General features: G+C 46.9%; 1 long non-coding RNA gene across 1 annotated transcript in view; it reads right to left on the bottom strand.

The window, feature by feature from the left end:
- The window catches only part of LOC136105981 (uncharacterized), a 295265-nt gene extending 280931 nt beyond the window's left edge, over positions 1–14334 (bottom strand). Inside the window, exons 1-6 of the long non-coding RNA XR_011740713.1 lie at positions 14231–14334; positions 13899–14033; positions 13530–13716; positions 12667–12784; positions 11527–11656; positions 852–1005 (exon numbers count right to left, since the gene is read on the bottom strand). This is a non-coding gene — a long non-coding RNA (uncharacterized lncRNA). The remainder of the gene's footprint in view (positions 1–851; positions 1006–11526; positions 11657–12666; positions 12785–13529; positions 13717–13898; positions 14034–14230) is intronic.
- Positions 14335–14760: the final 426 nt, after the last annotated feature.

Here is a 14760-nt window from a genome sequence, read left to right as displayed (position 1 = left end):
TCAAACAATCCGTGCATAAATCCAAATCAGAGCTTGGCTGGTCAGACACAAAGAGCTTTCCAAATATAGTCCTTTAGTGGATGTGGCCAAGCAAAGGCAGCTCCCTACAAAATGCACTGGGGACAGGAAAAGCAAGAGATTGGGCCTTTCCAGTTTGTGGATGTTAACACACAAAAACAAGAGAGCTTTTCAACTTTGGATGTGAAAGACTTCCCAACAGAAAAAGTAAAAATGGTACACACAGCTCTTACCTCCTACAGATTAAACAGGCAGGATTTCACTCCTGAGACCAGTTGGGCTCACTCCTGTGAACCAGATGTCTTGCTTAAAGGCAAATAAGGGAATGGAGGCAAACTGCTGCTTCCAGTTGCCCATTTGTTAGCAAACTTGGAAGCAGAACCATGCTCTACCAAGTCCCAATCCCAGACTTCTCAGGTGCTTCACTTTGTGCCATGATTTTAGGCACTGGTTACTAATTGCTAAATCAGACCAAAAAGCTCACGCAGTTGCCCAGGCTTGGCTCCCTGGAGCAGCCACGCAGTCATGGAGAGAAGCATTTTGGCTCAGTGCAAGCTGCAAGAGTGGGGCAGGTCTTGAGAGCAGTCTCAAAGAGCCCCCTCAGAGCCAGAAACTTTCACAATTCAAGAGCAGATACCATTTTTCCTGCTTAATCTCTTGGCAGAATTCCCTCACAGTCATGAATAAAAAATCACCCAGAAAAAAAAAAATTGCCTTTTTGCAATGCATTTCAGGGACTGATCATTTAACTGCTTGATGTGGTATAAGTTTAAAGCCTTTAAAAAAAAAAAAAAAAAAAAGAAGGAAAGGGGCTCCCACAGCTTAGAGCATACCTGACACCACATGTCTATCAAAGAAAAGCCAACAGTCCAAAGCTGAGTGGGAAAGAGGCTGAAGATCAGTGGGGTCTGGATCTGGAGGTAGAAGCTTTCACATCACACAGCTTGAGTGTCTGATCCCAGGCTGTACTGGAGCGAGCAGGTGTCTCTGTACACAAGAGCACAAGAGGTAGCCATAAAAATTTTACCAAAATTTACATTTTTCTCTTAAAAGTCATCACCTACATAATGCAGTGTTTACTAACAAATAATCAACTGAAAAGATCACCAACCAGTTCTACCAGGAACCTAAACAATGCAGCTTTGGGTTAAGGGTGTGAGAGACAAGCAAAGCTGACTCAAGCTGCTTCCAGTGGCTAAACTGAATGAAATGCAATAAATACAGAGCAAACCAAATTTTTCCCTTGCTGTTGGCACACAATAATTGCAAGCAATTACACTGGCTGCAGCAGCTTAACACACAGGAGAATAGTCAAGATACTCTGTGCATTATTTACATAGCTAGTTATGAAAGCTCCAGACATAAACTGAAAAGGAAGTCAAATTTTTAAAAATAATTTTGTGCCTTAAGATGTCCATTGCAGAGACAAAGTGGAAATAGGTAAGTACACTTAGGCTCTTTTCTCTATGTTCTTTCATCTCACAGAGTCATCTGCTCTCACTTCCCTCCCATATGAAGCATCATAGATTTTACTTGATCACATCTGCCTTATAATCCATAACCAAGGATGAATTCTGGCATGTTTTTAAAAAATCCTCCAGTCTCACTGTAAAGCAGTGATGAATCCATGTTCTCTGGTAGGTTAAGGCCACAATCAGTTGACCTCACAGGAATGAAATGCCACCATGTGTCCTAGGAGAATGGAAAGGCAACAGCCCCTGCAGGAAAGGAAGAAAAAAATCCATGCAGGGGTTATTTTGTTAACCTAACCTGACCATCTTTCAGGTGCCCTGGAGGATACCCAAGGGGTTCTCTAGCAGAAGACAGGGTCATTCTGTAGGGCTCAGCTGACTTGTAATAAGATAAGTGCTGTGCCCTTACAGTCCAGAGCTGACATTTAGATGAGGTAAACAGTGGCGCTACAGGCAGCACTACCTGCAGGCTGACCAGTGACCTGACAGCCGTGGTTCAGCTCGTGGAAGATCACCACACCTTCCCCATCTCAGCAGCAAATCCCGCCTGGAAGCTGAGCAGGACCCTCCATCCAAGAGATGCTTCCTCTCGATATGCACAGACACGATTTACATTGATGTGATGTGCGGGCACCTGCCCTGGGCCTGTACCCAGGGGACACAGGACCCTTAGGATGTCTGACATATTCCCCTGACCTTCTGCTCACATGCTTTTAGTGAACTAGAGACCAGGTTACAGCAAACACCAGAAATGTGGTGTCTCTGTAGGTCATCTCCCCATCTCCAGATATTCTCTGGTGCCCCCCAAAAGGTCAACTCCCTGTCTCCCAAGCAAGCACAGATTTACCAAGAATCCTCTTTCAAGGGGAAACCTCTCCTCACTGTCCTCATCCCTGAAGCAATGCTAAACAGCATCTGGAGTCTACTAACATGGATGTATTAGGACTCACTTTGCAGGAGGACTTCTGATGTCATCACCAGGACACCTGATTTCTCAGTTCTGAAGTGCTATAAGAAGAGACAAAACAACAACCACCACCACCAAAAAACCACAAAACCAAAACCAACCAACCAACCAAACAAAACCACCAGACAAACAAACAAACACCAACAAACGTAGAAGGGCTGGAGAGAAGTTCACTCCCTAACTTCTGACCAATGCTGAAATCTAATGAAGGTAAAACTAAACACAACCAGAAACAAACACTTCCATTCTGGAGTCTGGGAAAGAGAGAGGAAAGAGACAGACCTTGCAGGAGGAGGGGGCTCAGGTGCCACCTTCTCTCTCTCCCCGTGACATCCATCCATAACTTTTGCTACCATGGTCCCAGCAGCAGAGCTGAGCAAGGGATGATACAGACAGTAGCTCTCCAAGCCACTTTGGGAACAACCCTCAGAGTTTGAAAGCAGCATTTACAATGCTGGTTAGCAACTGGGAGAAGAATCACAGTATGATCCAGTAATCAAGGAAAGCAGTCAAATCCACAGAATATTTTTTAACCCATAATAAAAAATAGCTTCCTAAACTTTATTGCGGTCACAAAGTCAAAACAAAATTTGATAAGAAAAAATACAATTATTGTGCACAGAAAATTTTGAAAAATGTCACTAAATCCTCAGGGAAAGAACAATGAGTGCCTTTTTAATGAAAAACAAGCTTATGGATTGCTGGTTTCTGAAAGCAGCGTGGTAAATGTTTTGTTTTCCAATAAGCAAAATAAATACTGGAACAGACTCATGGTCCTTTCCCTTCCATTGCTCCAAACCTCTCCATTTCTCAAAGTGGAACAAAGGATGCCTGCCCTCCGATTTTAAAACCAGTAGCTGGTTCCCCAGTGTGCTGAGAGGCAGAGGTGGGCAGGGCAGTGGAGGAAGGCCAGGAGACCCTGATGTATGCCAGAGATTGCGATGAACGGGCAACAAGAAGCAGAACTTGCTCCTGACAAACTAGATTGGGAAAGTGCCTGGAGATGGAGCTTATCGTGCCACAACTTGAACCTCCCCAAGCAATTCACACACCCATGTCTCTACATGAAAGCAATGAGATGGGAAGGAAGCACAGTTAGGGTTTGGCGCTGCTCAAGCCCTATGCAATTACAGGCAAGAGTAAACATCTTATTCAAGGATGAGCAATCATCCCGCAAGGGAAAACCCTGAGGCTTCCAGCCCTCCCAAGAAGGTCACAAATGAGTACAGGAAACAAGAGGAGACTCGCACAGAGGGAAGGAGCTGAATCTCGCTGCCCATGAGTGAGGAACTGAACAGACAGGTCCGTGTGCGCCAGCGCCGGGCACAGATTTCAGAACAAGTGTTTGGGCAGCTGTGGCACCACTGAACATTCTGTTTCTGAAGCTCCAAGGCCATTATGCAGTCTTTCTTCCCAATATAGCAATTGCCACAAAATCTCCAGCTTGGCAGGAGCACCTGATTTAGTGCTCCTGACAAAAGTCTTTCCTCCATGGCAGGAAGAAGGGGCACCATGAAGCTGGCAACAGAGGGATCCTGAAATTGTACCCAAACGCTGGTCAGTCCTCCCTTAACACACCTACATGCCCATCACACAAGCTTCAACATCTCTAAATCAAGCCATGGCTTAAAATAATGGGTTTTAAATTCATTTTTTACTTCCAGTATCATCTGCTTAGTATAGCCAAGTTTCCTTTCCAGATGCCATTTCCCATTCACTAATGCCCAACAAGGCATGAGCTGTACAGTGTCTGACCCAAGAAATTCATACTCTGAAGACTTACTGGTAGCTATTGAGAATACTTTGCAGAGCTGTGGGGGCTCCTAGCAGACAAGTATACGCACTTCTCTGTAGTCACATCCCACCGCTGTCCCACACAACTGAGCGACTCTCAGCAGGCTTGAAAGTCTTTCCTCTGTGGAAGAAGAGAGGTTATTGTGAAGTTGGCAGCAGAGCTGTTCCTCACAGATGCAGGGGATCCTGAAAATATACCCAAACTCTGGTCAATCCTCCCTTAACACACCTACGTGCCCATCACACAAGCTACAACAGATACCTCAAGAACTGAGACAGGTAACATGCCAGCACACAACATCTAGGTACCAAGGGCCTGAGGAAAAGTCCATTGAACTCCTTCAGTGGGCTCAAAAGGGGACAACTGACAGCTCATTTGTTGCCATAAGTACTTGTTTCTCATGTGCTGGGGCTGGCCCAGTCGACACTAGCTAATTAATCTCCCTGAAAAAAAAAACCGAAACCATCTGGCTGCACAGTGACTACTCTTCCTGCCTGGGCTCAGGATCCCACATGGCAGATCGTGGAGAGGCCATATCAAATGAGCAAGTACTTCCCAAGGAACTGCTTGGGAAGCCCAGGCAGCTGCCCAGTCTGCAGACATCTCCTTCCTTTGCTCAGTGTCCTGCTGCATGGAGAAATCCTTCCTCACCCAGCCATGCTGCTGGCAGCAAGAGGCCTCACAGCCATGGTGGTCAGAGCCAGACTGGGGGCTCTCTGGCCAGGAGGCCAGAGCAGGCCCTTTCCAGCACAGCCTTCTGGCTGCAGCCCAGGGGCAAGCAAGCTTCTGCAGCTCTGGTCAAAAAGAGCAGGACCAACAGCACCGAGGTGAACAGGGGCAGCCCAGCTGCCTCCCGGACCACCCACTCATGCTGCTCCTTGTCTGTGAACACTGACTTCTCTTCCTCTGGTGGTTTCCTGGGGAGGAGGAAGAGGGAGTTTCCTGCTCTGCAGAGCCACAATTCCACAGAAGCGTCCACAACCTTCGCAGCCCTGGGACGGCCATCACAAGTCCCTGGTTCTGCCCCTGCATGGCCACATCACATACAATCCCCAAGCCAAGGTGCAGCCCTACGATCAGGCTCACAAGAGCAGCGGAGAGTTACCAGTAACCACTCCATCTGCTCCCTGCTCTCCCGCCAGCCATAGGCAGAGGCAGGAAAATCAGTGGAGAAAAAACAAGCCCTTCCTGGGAATGCCCCAGCTACCTTGAATCAGCAACAAGTTTTGGAGGATGTTCAAACTGGTGGCCTCTGAGAGGCCTTCAGAAATGCTTTTGCATCCCTTATGTTGTTGGATATCCACACATACAAAAGCTTTATGCATTGGTCACATAGACAACATTCCAGGGCAGTAATGAGACAATCAAACCAATGGTTCACTCATAACATGGCAATCAGTGTACGCTTTTCCCTCACTAACCAAAGCACAGCACAGCCCATCTACTAAAGCAGGCTCAGAGTCGTTCCTCATCCATTTTTTTTTCATTACTAATGACGACAGCCACAAACTAAGGGTACTAGGAAACCAACAAATGTAAATTACAAAAATTGCCTGAACAAACAATAAGCCATACTCCACAAAACTCTATAGGATAAATAGAGCCATAATTCAGGGGCTACACGCTTTCCCCATCACATGCCAGCCCTCTGGACAACTTCATCACGGATGGCTTGCAAAGGTGTCCCCAAAACCCAGGTCTTTGTACAGGGCTCATATGACAGTCTGATTGGGAAAGGAGAGGCGAGGACAAGCAGAGAGAGAAGAGCCTGTTAGCAGCTCCCTCCCATACCTCCTGCTGTTTGGGGGAGCTGGACCTTTCCCTTTGGTTTTCACTGAAGATCAGAGTTACACTCAGTTCAAGGCAGAGCTCTACTTCAGACATGCTTCAGTTGCTCAGTGCAGTACAACTGCAAGAACTGGGAGAAAGGAGGAAAAAAAAAAAAGGCTCTGTGGTTAATTACAAGTATGCTAACATGGTAAGAAGATAATGACTCTATGAGCTGCATTTCCGTTCAGAGATAATGAGACATCCTTTGCTATGCAGAAGAGTCTCCCAGCAGAGCAAATGCAAAGGCTGACAAAGGGCAAGCAAGTTGGAGCTGCCGAAACCCCCTGCCCCCTTACTGGGGGCCAAGTTTTCTTAGCAATGGGAGGACAGAAAACAAAATTAACTGACTCCTGGGAAAGAAAGTAGTTTTCCCTTCTCCTTAGGCACTACCTGGCCACTCCTTAGGACCCCTGACTGCACAGCTGCCCCAAGTCTCCACAGGTGTCATAGATGTGCCCTGCCTCACAGGGCCCCTGGCTCAGGGAGGGATGCAGAGGGGACAAGTGCATTCTGCTACACTCCTTGAAGCCTGGACAGGCAGAAATGAGCTGCTCATGCTGGGAAGCCCCAGCAGACTCCAGGGAAATGCACAGAATCGCATAAAGCTGTTCAGAAAGAGCCACAGCAAAGCAACCTGCAGCCCAGCGCTGATTATCCTAAATCCCTTGACTTGAGTGAGGCAGGGGCTGGTCCACACCTGTCCCCTCTGAGAGGGGGATGCTTTTCAGCACTGAAGCCCCCAGGAGCACTTACAAGTGCCACAGCATTGCAAAGCCTGTAGACTATTCAGCTGCCCATGGAAAAGGCTCAATGTGGGAACATTAAAATAAGCCCCAACACTGTGTGAGCAAAATCATCATCACGTACACAGTTACTCTAGACAGCGAGGATGGAGAAGCCTCCTTTTGCAGAGAGTGTTGCTGGTGTGTTGCCTTGCCACTCCAAATTAGTCCTGGAGCTGACAGGGCAGCAGGATGGAGTTTCCTCTTGTTTATTTATGTCTTGAGTCCACCCCAACACCACCTCCCCAACAGCTCCTTTGCTGATCAAGCAAAGTTTCAACTGATGAGATTTTTTTTTTTTTTAGCACCAATTGCTAGGAGAAGCTGAACAAAGCTTTAACAAAGCCTCTTCAACACTGTAATGAGCACATTATTGCTGAAGGTAAAGAAGGAAAAAAGCTGGGGTGGGCCTGTATCTAGGTCAGCATCAATCTCTCTTTGCCACCTACACCCTTGTTTTATGGGAAGCATGTGAATAATAAATGGTGATTATGGAAAGTGGAGGAGAAGAGGTAATCCTGAGAAATTTATAGATAGGAGAAAAATCACATTAATAGGAAGTAATACAGAGCTGCAAAACTGTTATAAAAAAGGCATTAGAAGAGCTTCATAACTGGGGTTATTAGACACAACTACAGCAGGCTTTTTTTTCCTTTTTGGGTGCATGTCACTGTGATGGATGTCACTTTCAATAGTGTTAATAACAGTAAAATATCCGTGTTAAAGCTGAGTACATGAACTTTTATATTGGTGTAATTTACTGCATTATGAGTTCCCATCATTGAGGAGCTAAAGACAAAAAGCTCTTCTTTACGATGTCGATAGCCATGCACATGCTTTACAGGAAGAAGCGTTTCTTTAAATATCTATTATATGTTAAATAATACTTTTAACTTTCCATTACTCTTGTCAAGAGAGACAGGGAGCAGGAGACGGGGTAAGCTATTCACATTGCTAACATACATCATGAGCTGGATTTGTCATTGCTCTGTATCTGGTAAAGTCATTCACAGCTGCTTTTCCTGCCACACATACAAGAGATTAGAATAGATTGGACAGAGGCTACTATTTTTTAAAAACTACACATGCATCAATATGATATTGAAGGTAATATTAAGCGTCACTCACTTGCCAAAAGATAGATAAAAGAGGTTTCTCCAGTAGAGAATCCGCTTTCAGCACTGCACTGAATTACAGTCCCGTACCTGCTACAGTATTACAGCCACATGCACTTTAGGTGCTTAGAGTTATAAATACAATAAGCATCAACTTGTTTCTATTTGCTCTCCATTGCAGAAGCCAAACAACCACTATAAGGAACAAAAGGCTTGGTCTTTCCCAGGCTGCGAGCAGAAATCACAGTGGCATCAACAATACAAGCACAATGTGAGGTGTGGGCTTCATGAAGAAACAAGGAGGAAAACAGATGATGGTGGAGCCTTTGGCTGCAGCAACGGAAGAGCTACCTGTGGTCTGCTCTCTGCTGCCTGCCCAAGCTCCTCCGTGCCCATGGGCAAGTGGCTTCTCTTCCCAAAAAGTGAACGCCTCCAGCTAAGCACCGTGATCACACAGGGACAAGCACAATGAGGCCTTGAGGCACTGCAGGGAGAATCCTTCCTGCATCAAGATAAACTAGTTCCAAGATGGTGTGGAGCTCTAAAGCAGACCAAACTACCCACACCAAAGGCAAAAGCACTCTTGGAGAATTAACTTCAAAACTGCATGAAAGAGGGACACCGTGACTTCAAAAATGGAGCGGGCATCAGGGAACTGAGCTACAGCAGGTTTTAATACTATCTAAAAATCACAAAAGGAGGAAATTTTCTTTCTTCCTGCAAGTCAGACCACATATGCAGTGCAATGCAAGCATCTCCAGGTGGGCTTCTGCTTTTACACAATCACTCCCAGTGCCTCTTAGCCAAGAGCCCATGTCCTTAACAGCGATGAGTCCTAACAGCTCCCCCCAGGAACTATATGCCTGGGGGCCTGAGGGCTAAAGAGTCTGCAGGGCACTGAACAGCAAGATAGTCCCGCTCACAATCAGTTTTGTTTGTGAAATCAACCAGTTCACTTGCGTCCAAAAGGCAGACCTTCCCACCCGCTCCCACAGCACGAACACAAAAACCCCAGCCAGGGTTGTGTGTAGCACAAGGCACAGGCACTGACAAACGCAATCAGCTCCCCAAGCTGCACTTTAAAATTGCAAATTACAGAATAGCTTCAATGTTAAGAAATGACTGGTTTGTTTCCAAAAGAAAAACACTGCGGCATGGCATTACTGAAGGCCATCCTGCCCAAATGGAATTCGATACTTCATTCAAGCCCAAACATTTTTCTTCCATGTGTTCAGCTGATTAATTGAGGATTCAACTGTTTATGCCCTACTATGTGGTGGTTTGGGGTTCTTTTTTTTCCCTTTCTTCTTAACAGTAACTGTATTTGACCAACATGACTGTTGCCTACACATAAAAAAGGCTCTGCTTGGCACCTCAGAAGTCAGACAAGGCAAACAGGAGGATTCTCTCCTTCCTTCACCTCTGAACTAGATGAGCTCATGCCTACTGAAGACCCTGACCTCTCTTTCCTTGTTCTTCACTTTGTGAGCCAAACTCCACTCTCCTCACCTCTGCCCAGACGGCACGGTTGCCTCTCTAAAAGTCAGAGAGGTCTCTTCTGCTGGCCTCATTGGTGTTATCCACCTGAGCTCTGCAGAACTGGACCCAAGATGTCTAAAGCTACCTGCCATCTCCCTGCCTTCTACTGTTTCTTTTACAATGGGTAGGCTGCTGAGAAAATATTTATTTTGCATTTGAGAAAAGGTCATTGGCTGGTGGTATAAACCACTCTCCCCTGAGACAACAGGAACAGGAGTCAGATCCTAAAAGAGAAAATCAGCCTGGAGTCTTTTTCCTCCTCCTACATCCCCCTTCACATGGCATGAAAAGGCTCTCAGTGGCTTCAAGCCTAAAGAAAGACAGACATATTTCATGTCTTTCATGACATCTACCTCCATGAGTCCCTTGTTCCACTCTCAGCAGGAAGCTGGGCTCGCCCTAAATAGAAGCGAGGTGGGTAAGAAAACAGGAAGATTCATTTCCTGCAGCACCAGAGGCTGGCAGGAGCAGTTCCCTGTCCCCCTGTGTGTTCCCAGGACAGTCCTGCAAGGTGGCACAAGCAAGCACATGAACTGGAGCAGGGGCCAGTTGCACTTGACTGGCCTTGCCTTTGAAATACACTTTGTCAGGTGTGCTCCTTCTGCCCAGCTGCAGAAGTAGTGACACTAGAGCACATCAGCTGCACGGCAGTGCTGCAGCGCACCAGGGGACGCAGCACACGAAACGAGTTTGGCAGCATAACTCTTGGTCAAAGGAAGCAATGCACTTCCCTTTGCACAACACGGTGTTTTGTGCCGATTTCAAGTTCGCTTTTTACCAGCAACTTGGTGGTTCCTTTGTGGTTTCATGTGCACAAAGAACAAATGAGCGTAAACACCCTATGATTTCAATTTTAAAAGATCTTCTACTCATATGCAAGGACCAATAAAGTTAATAAACTATGTGATTACCATCCCAGAGTACACATCTGTCTGTACAAAATATCCCTTAGTATTGTGACCAGCCACCCAGAAAACCTGCATCCTGTAAACACAACTGCCTGAGTAAAATCAAGCCTAATTCAAGGGCCATTAAACAGAATGTGAGCCTGGCTGTTGGTTCCAGTAGCTTTGGACCAAACCACTTCAGCACATGAGGAGTTTCACCATTTCTTTGCTTGCACAGGGATATATATCTGTCCATTCAGACCAGCAGCAGCTGTTTCACATGGAGCAGCGGCTGGAAAGAGCAAACATATCAGGGAGGAGGGCGACTGAAAGAATATTCGCTAGGGGAAAGGGAAAGGAAAAGGGGGAGAAAAGGGCAATTTTAACAAGAATGAAGATCGCTGGTGTACAGATCCCTATCTGGCTTTAAATGACTTAGCTCCCATGGTGTAACAGCACAGCTGCAGCAGCACAGCTTCAGCATGTGCAGTTCTTCCTGCCCCAGATCCTAAAGATGAGGTTTCACAAGACAGTTGGTTCAAACCGAGACCTCATTTCATTTCACTCCCCATGCTGTCCCCGGCTCCCCACAGCACCACCTCACTCTTCCTCTGCACCAGCTGCAGCACCAGTCTGATCCCCCAGGGAACCGCTTCATCTCAAAATGACAGCAGCAAATAAGCCATGAGGGAAAGAAACAGTTGTAGTTTTTGGCTGAGCGTGAGCAAAGCCAATTCACAGGCAGGTAGGTGAGTAAAGAAGTTGTTTGCTTTTTGCAAGAGTTCTGCAGAAAGCACCACACTTCATTCGTTCACCTCCAGAGTCATCCATCCTCCCTGCTGCTCGCTGAGGGGTTTGTGCACACACATACTCAAGGAAGGGATACTATAGATAACAATCTGCTGAGGAAAACATCACACACTGACTTCAAATACGAACAAAAAGCTAATTGTGGCTGGGTCAGGACTTCCAGTAACTTTGGCACCTTAGTGGTGACCCAACATGGTATTTTGGGCAGGTCATATTCCTTGCTCAGGGCTCAAGTCTCTCCTTCTAAGTCTCTCCTCTCTCCTTCTGAGAGGAGAGACACTAATAGTTATTCTTTTCTACAGAGCACTTACAGGCAACTCTGACAGACTGCACCACTGCCTGGCAAGGGTTCCACCACGTTTTGCTTGCAGCCAGCTCCGTCATACATGAGAGGGATGGAAAGGTGGGCTGGATCATTGCACAGTCACTTCATCCAGGGACCTGCAAGACAAAAAGGTCTGAGAGTGCAGAGAAAGGACAGCTGGGGAAGTTGCCAGAATTAAAAGATTAAGAAAACAAGAGTTGCCACCACAATCATTTGTTGCAAGGTAGAGCCCCCATGGAGAGCTGCCTCTGTGCAACAAGAGCACATGAGATAAAGAAAGGCAAGTACTTGGCTCTTGCTTTCCTTCAGTTCCCTAATCCAGCACAAATGCATTTGGGGATTTATGGATTTTTGGAAGCTTCCAGCAAAGCTCAGGGCCTGTTTCTTGGGTTATTGTTTTCCCATCTGTTTCTCTTCATTTTATTCCATCACAGAGGCCCCATCGTGGGACACAAGAATGTGACCGGAACAATAGGCAGAACTTGCTGCCTCCAGGACCGCAGCGAGGGCAGAGCCACCACTGCAGGACGAGAGCCAGCGGCTTCTATATTTAGCCCTTTCTTGCTTATTCCAGCTCACATTGGCACCCTGCATGCAAGAAGTCAGAAGGCTTTCACCACACCACTGTCCCCGAGCACTGCACATCCAGCAGCGCCCCTGAACATAAAACATTCATTTCCCTTCTAATAAATGCCAACAGGAAGACTTCCTGCTCCCCCCTCCCCTTTCTAAATCCCTAGTTTGACAGACTTTTTTCTTCATATAAGCAAACTAAACAAAACCATCTTCTCCTCTGCAAGGCTGGCGGCCCTGGAGCAGCAGCAGGACTCTGAAGTTTGGACAGCACAGCACTGCCTGTCAGAGCCGGGCCCTGCAAAGAGGCAGAAACAGGTGAGCTCGTTTCTCCTCCATTTTTGAACCTGAGCTAAACTCACCAACCCACAGAGACTTGCCCTAAGCCCACAGCCCAACACCTGAGGGCAGGGCAGGTGAAGAAGAACCAGGTCTGAGCACCCACCTGGCCTCAATCACTGCTGTAGATGCCTCTCAAACACAGCAAGCCTGGGACTGCTGAGCAAAAGCTCAGGTCTTACTGCAAATCCCTCCCCACCACATGCCAACGCACCTCTTTACCACTTGGAAGGCTGAGGGGCTCCTGCCCTGCAGGAAGCCAAGGTGACTGTGGCTCCAACCACAGTGCCAGTCAGCACTTAATTCATTTGCTGCATCAAGGCAAGTGGGTCCTGCAGAGCAAGAGAAAAACACATCATGTCACCAGAAACACTTACCTAAGAGTTGTGCTGCTTGAAAATAGTTCAATGACAGATAAGTCCTCTTTCTGCTGCTTCCACAAGGGTTGTAAATCAGGACCAGCCTGCACTTTACCTCTCCAGTTCTGCCAAAGTTCTACCAAGGGCTGCTGGAGTTCCTGTGAAAGGTTTGAGCACACAGGTGCCCTCCTGGGCACCTTGCTGCCATCCATATTACTCCTCCTGTGTACCAACATGTTTCCGCACCCTGCCTTTTCTCCTGCAGGCATTCCCACTGCTGCCAGCTCCCCATTCCTCCTGAAAGCCCCTCCACTCTAAGTGGTTATATCAAGGAGAGAAGGCTGATGCTGGATGAGATATAAAAAAGGGTTTGTTTTTTTTTTTTTCCTTTTAAAGTATACCTGCTCCCAGAAAATTTGTGGTACCTAGCAGTGCCCAAGCATGGATGGAGAAACTACATCTGGTGGTATCACAAACCATACCACTAATTTGCATTGTGGCCTCAGACTTGTTGCAGGTTAGATTTTCCTCCCTGAGGTATTTGTTTGAAAGGGGTGTCTGATGAGTGTTCAGAGAGGCCTGGACAAAAGGCACACAGTTATGAGGCTGAGCTGATTGTCTTCCTGCAGCTTGGGATCAGCCCTGCTCCTGTTGCGCTCACTGAACACCTTTGCACAGGCACGTCAGCTGCATTCACCTGCCACGCAAATCCCCTCACCTTTACTTCTTTTGTGTCCTGGAGCCTGGCTTCACTGCGCTCATACCGAGGAGGCAGTGCCCGGTCAGCTCTCTGAACAACCAGCACATGCCAGCACGCTGTAAATGAGCCCTGTGTGCCCAGCGAGTCTGGAAGGAAGAGAACGCTTTCCATCTGGCATTCCTGCAGGTCTTGAGACAGTGATTCCCTATCCAAGGTAGAGGAGAGAAGAACGCTGGAGTTGCCAGTGGAAGAAGCTGACAGAGAAGTAATAGCAGCACTTGAGGCCTTGCTTGGCCAGTAAAGCACTTAATAAAAATATCATTCCGTTCCATCTTGCAGCCAAAGTTTTCCACCCATCAGTCCCATGGCATGTGAGGCAATACTTACTTTTGCACTGACACAGCTTCTCCTCCATCTTCAGAGCCAAAAGGCTTTTGAGACACGAAACAGACCTTGAACATCACTTGCGTACAGGTAGACACATGCACCCGGGAGGACTTCCCAGGAGGTGAGGTCAAAGCCCTGTGAGCACAGACAGCATCATTTCATAACCAAGCCTCCTCCAAAAATGATGAAACTCTCTCCACCAAGCAACTTTGGATTTCATTCTGCCTCTACAGGAAAATGTTCCATGCCTTAGCACCACAGGAAATGGCAAACACCTTTAATTTCAAACCCAGATTAATATCAGGTCCTCACCAGTCTTATACCATCCTTACCTTTTAATTCTCAGAGCTCCTCCTCTCTCCTCATCTGTTGTTCTTCTAGAAGTTGTATCTAGTCTATCTCCCTGCAGATACAGAGCATATACATTCCTTTCGTGGAGTCATAGAAAAATAGTGATCCTTTCTGGACCCCAAGGGGAGGGTCTGGGTCCCCAGCCCTGCTGTTCCACCACCACTGGCCACCAGACCCTGAGGAAATCACTTACTTCCCAAAAGCAGAGCTGGGCAGTGAGGCCCAGCGACACAGCCACTTTCCAATGGGGTGCAAGACACAAGATGATAAAGACAAGTATGCAGCAGGGTAGGAGGTGGTAACAGGCTTAAGAGAGCCTTGTAGACCATGGACAGAAAATAACAAGCATACATATAATACCAGAAGCTTTGACTAAGGACTATAACTTTACAGATAAGTGCAAATAATGCATATGCACAAACGTTTGCGGTGCAATTTCATCCACACTGGAACGATCCACTGAGTACACATGTTCAAATGTGCACAACACCATCACTGCACAACTAAAAAT

Source organism: Patagioenas fasciata, chromosome 10 (assembly GCF_037038585.1).
Source record: "Patagioenas fasciata isolate bPatFas1 chromosome 10, bPatFas1.hap1, whole genome shotgun sequence".
NCBI classification, from domain to species: domain Eukaryota; kingdom Metazoa; phylum Chordata; class Aves; order Columbiformes; family Columbidae; genus Patagioenas; species Patagioenas fasciata.
The sequence above is the reverse complement of the archived record's forward strand: the minus strand, read 5'-3'. Positions and strand labels throughout refer to the sequence as shown.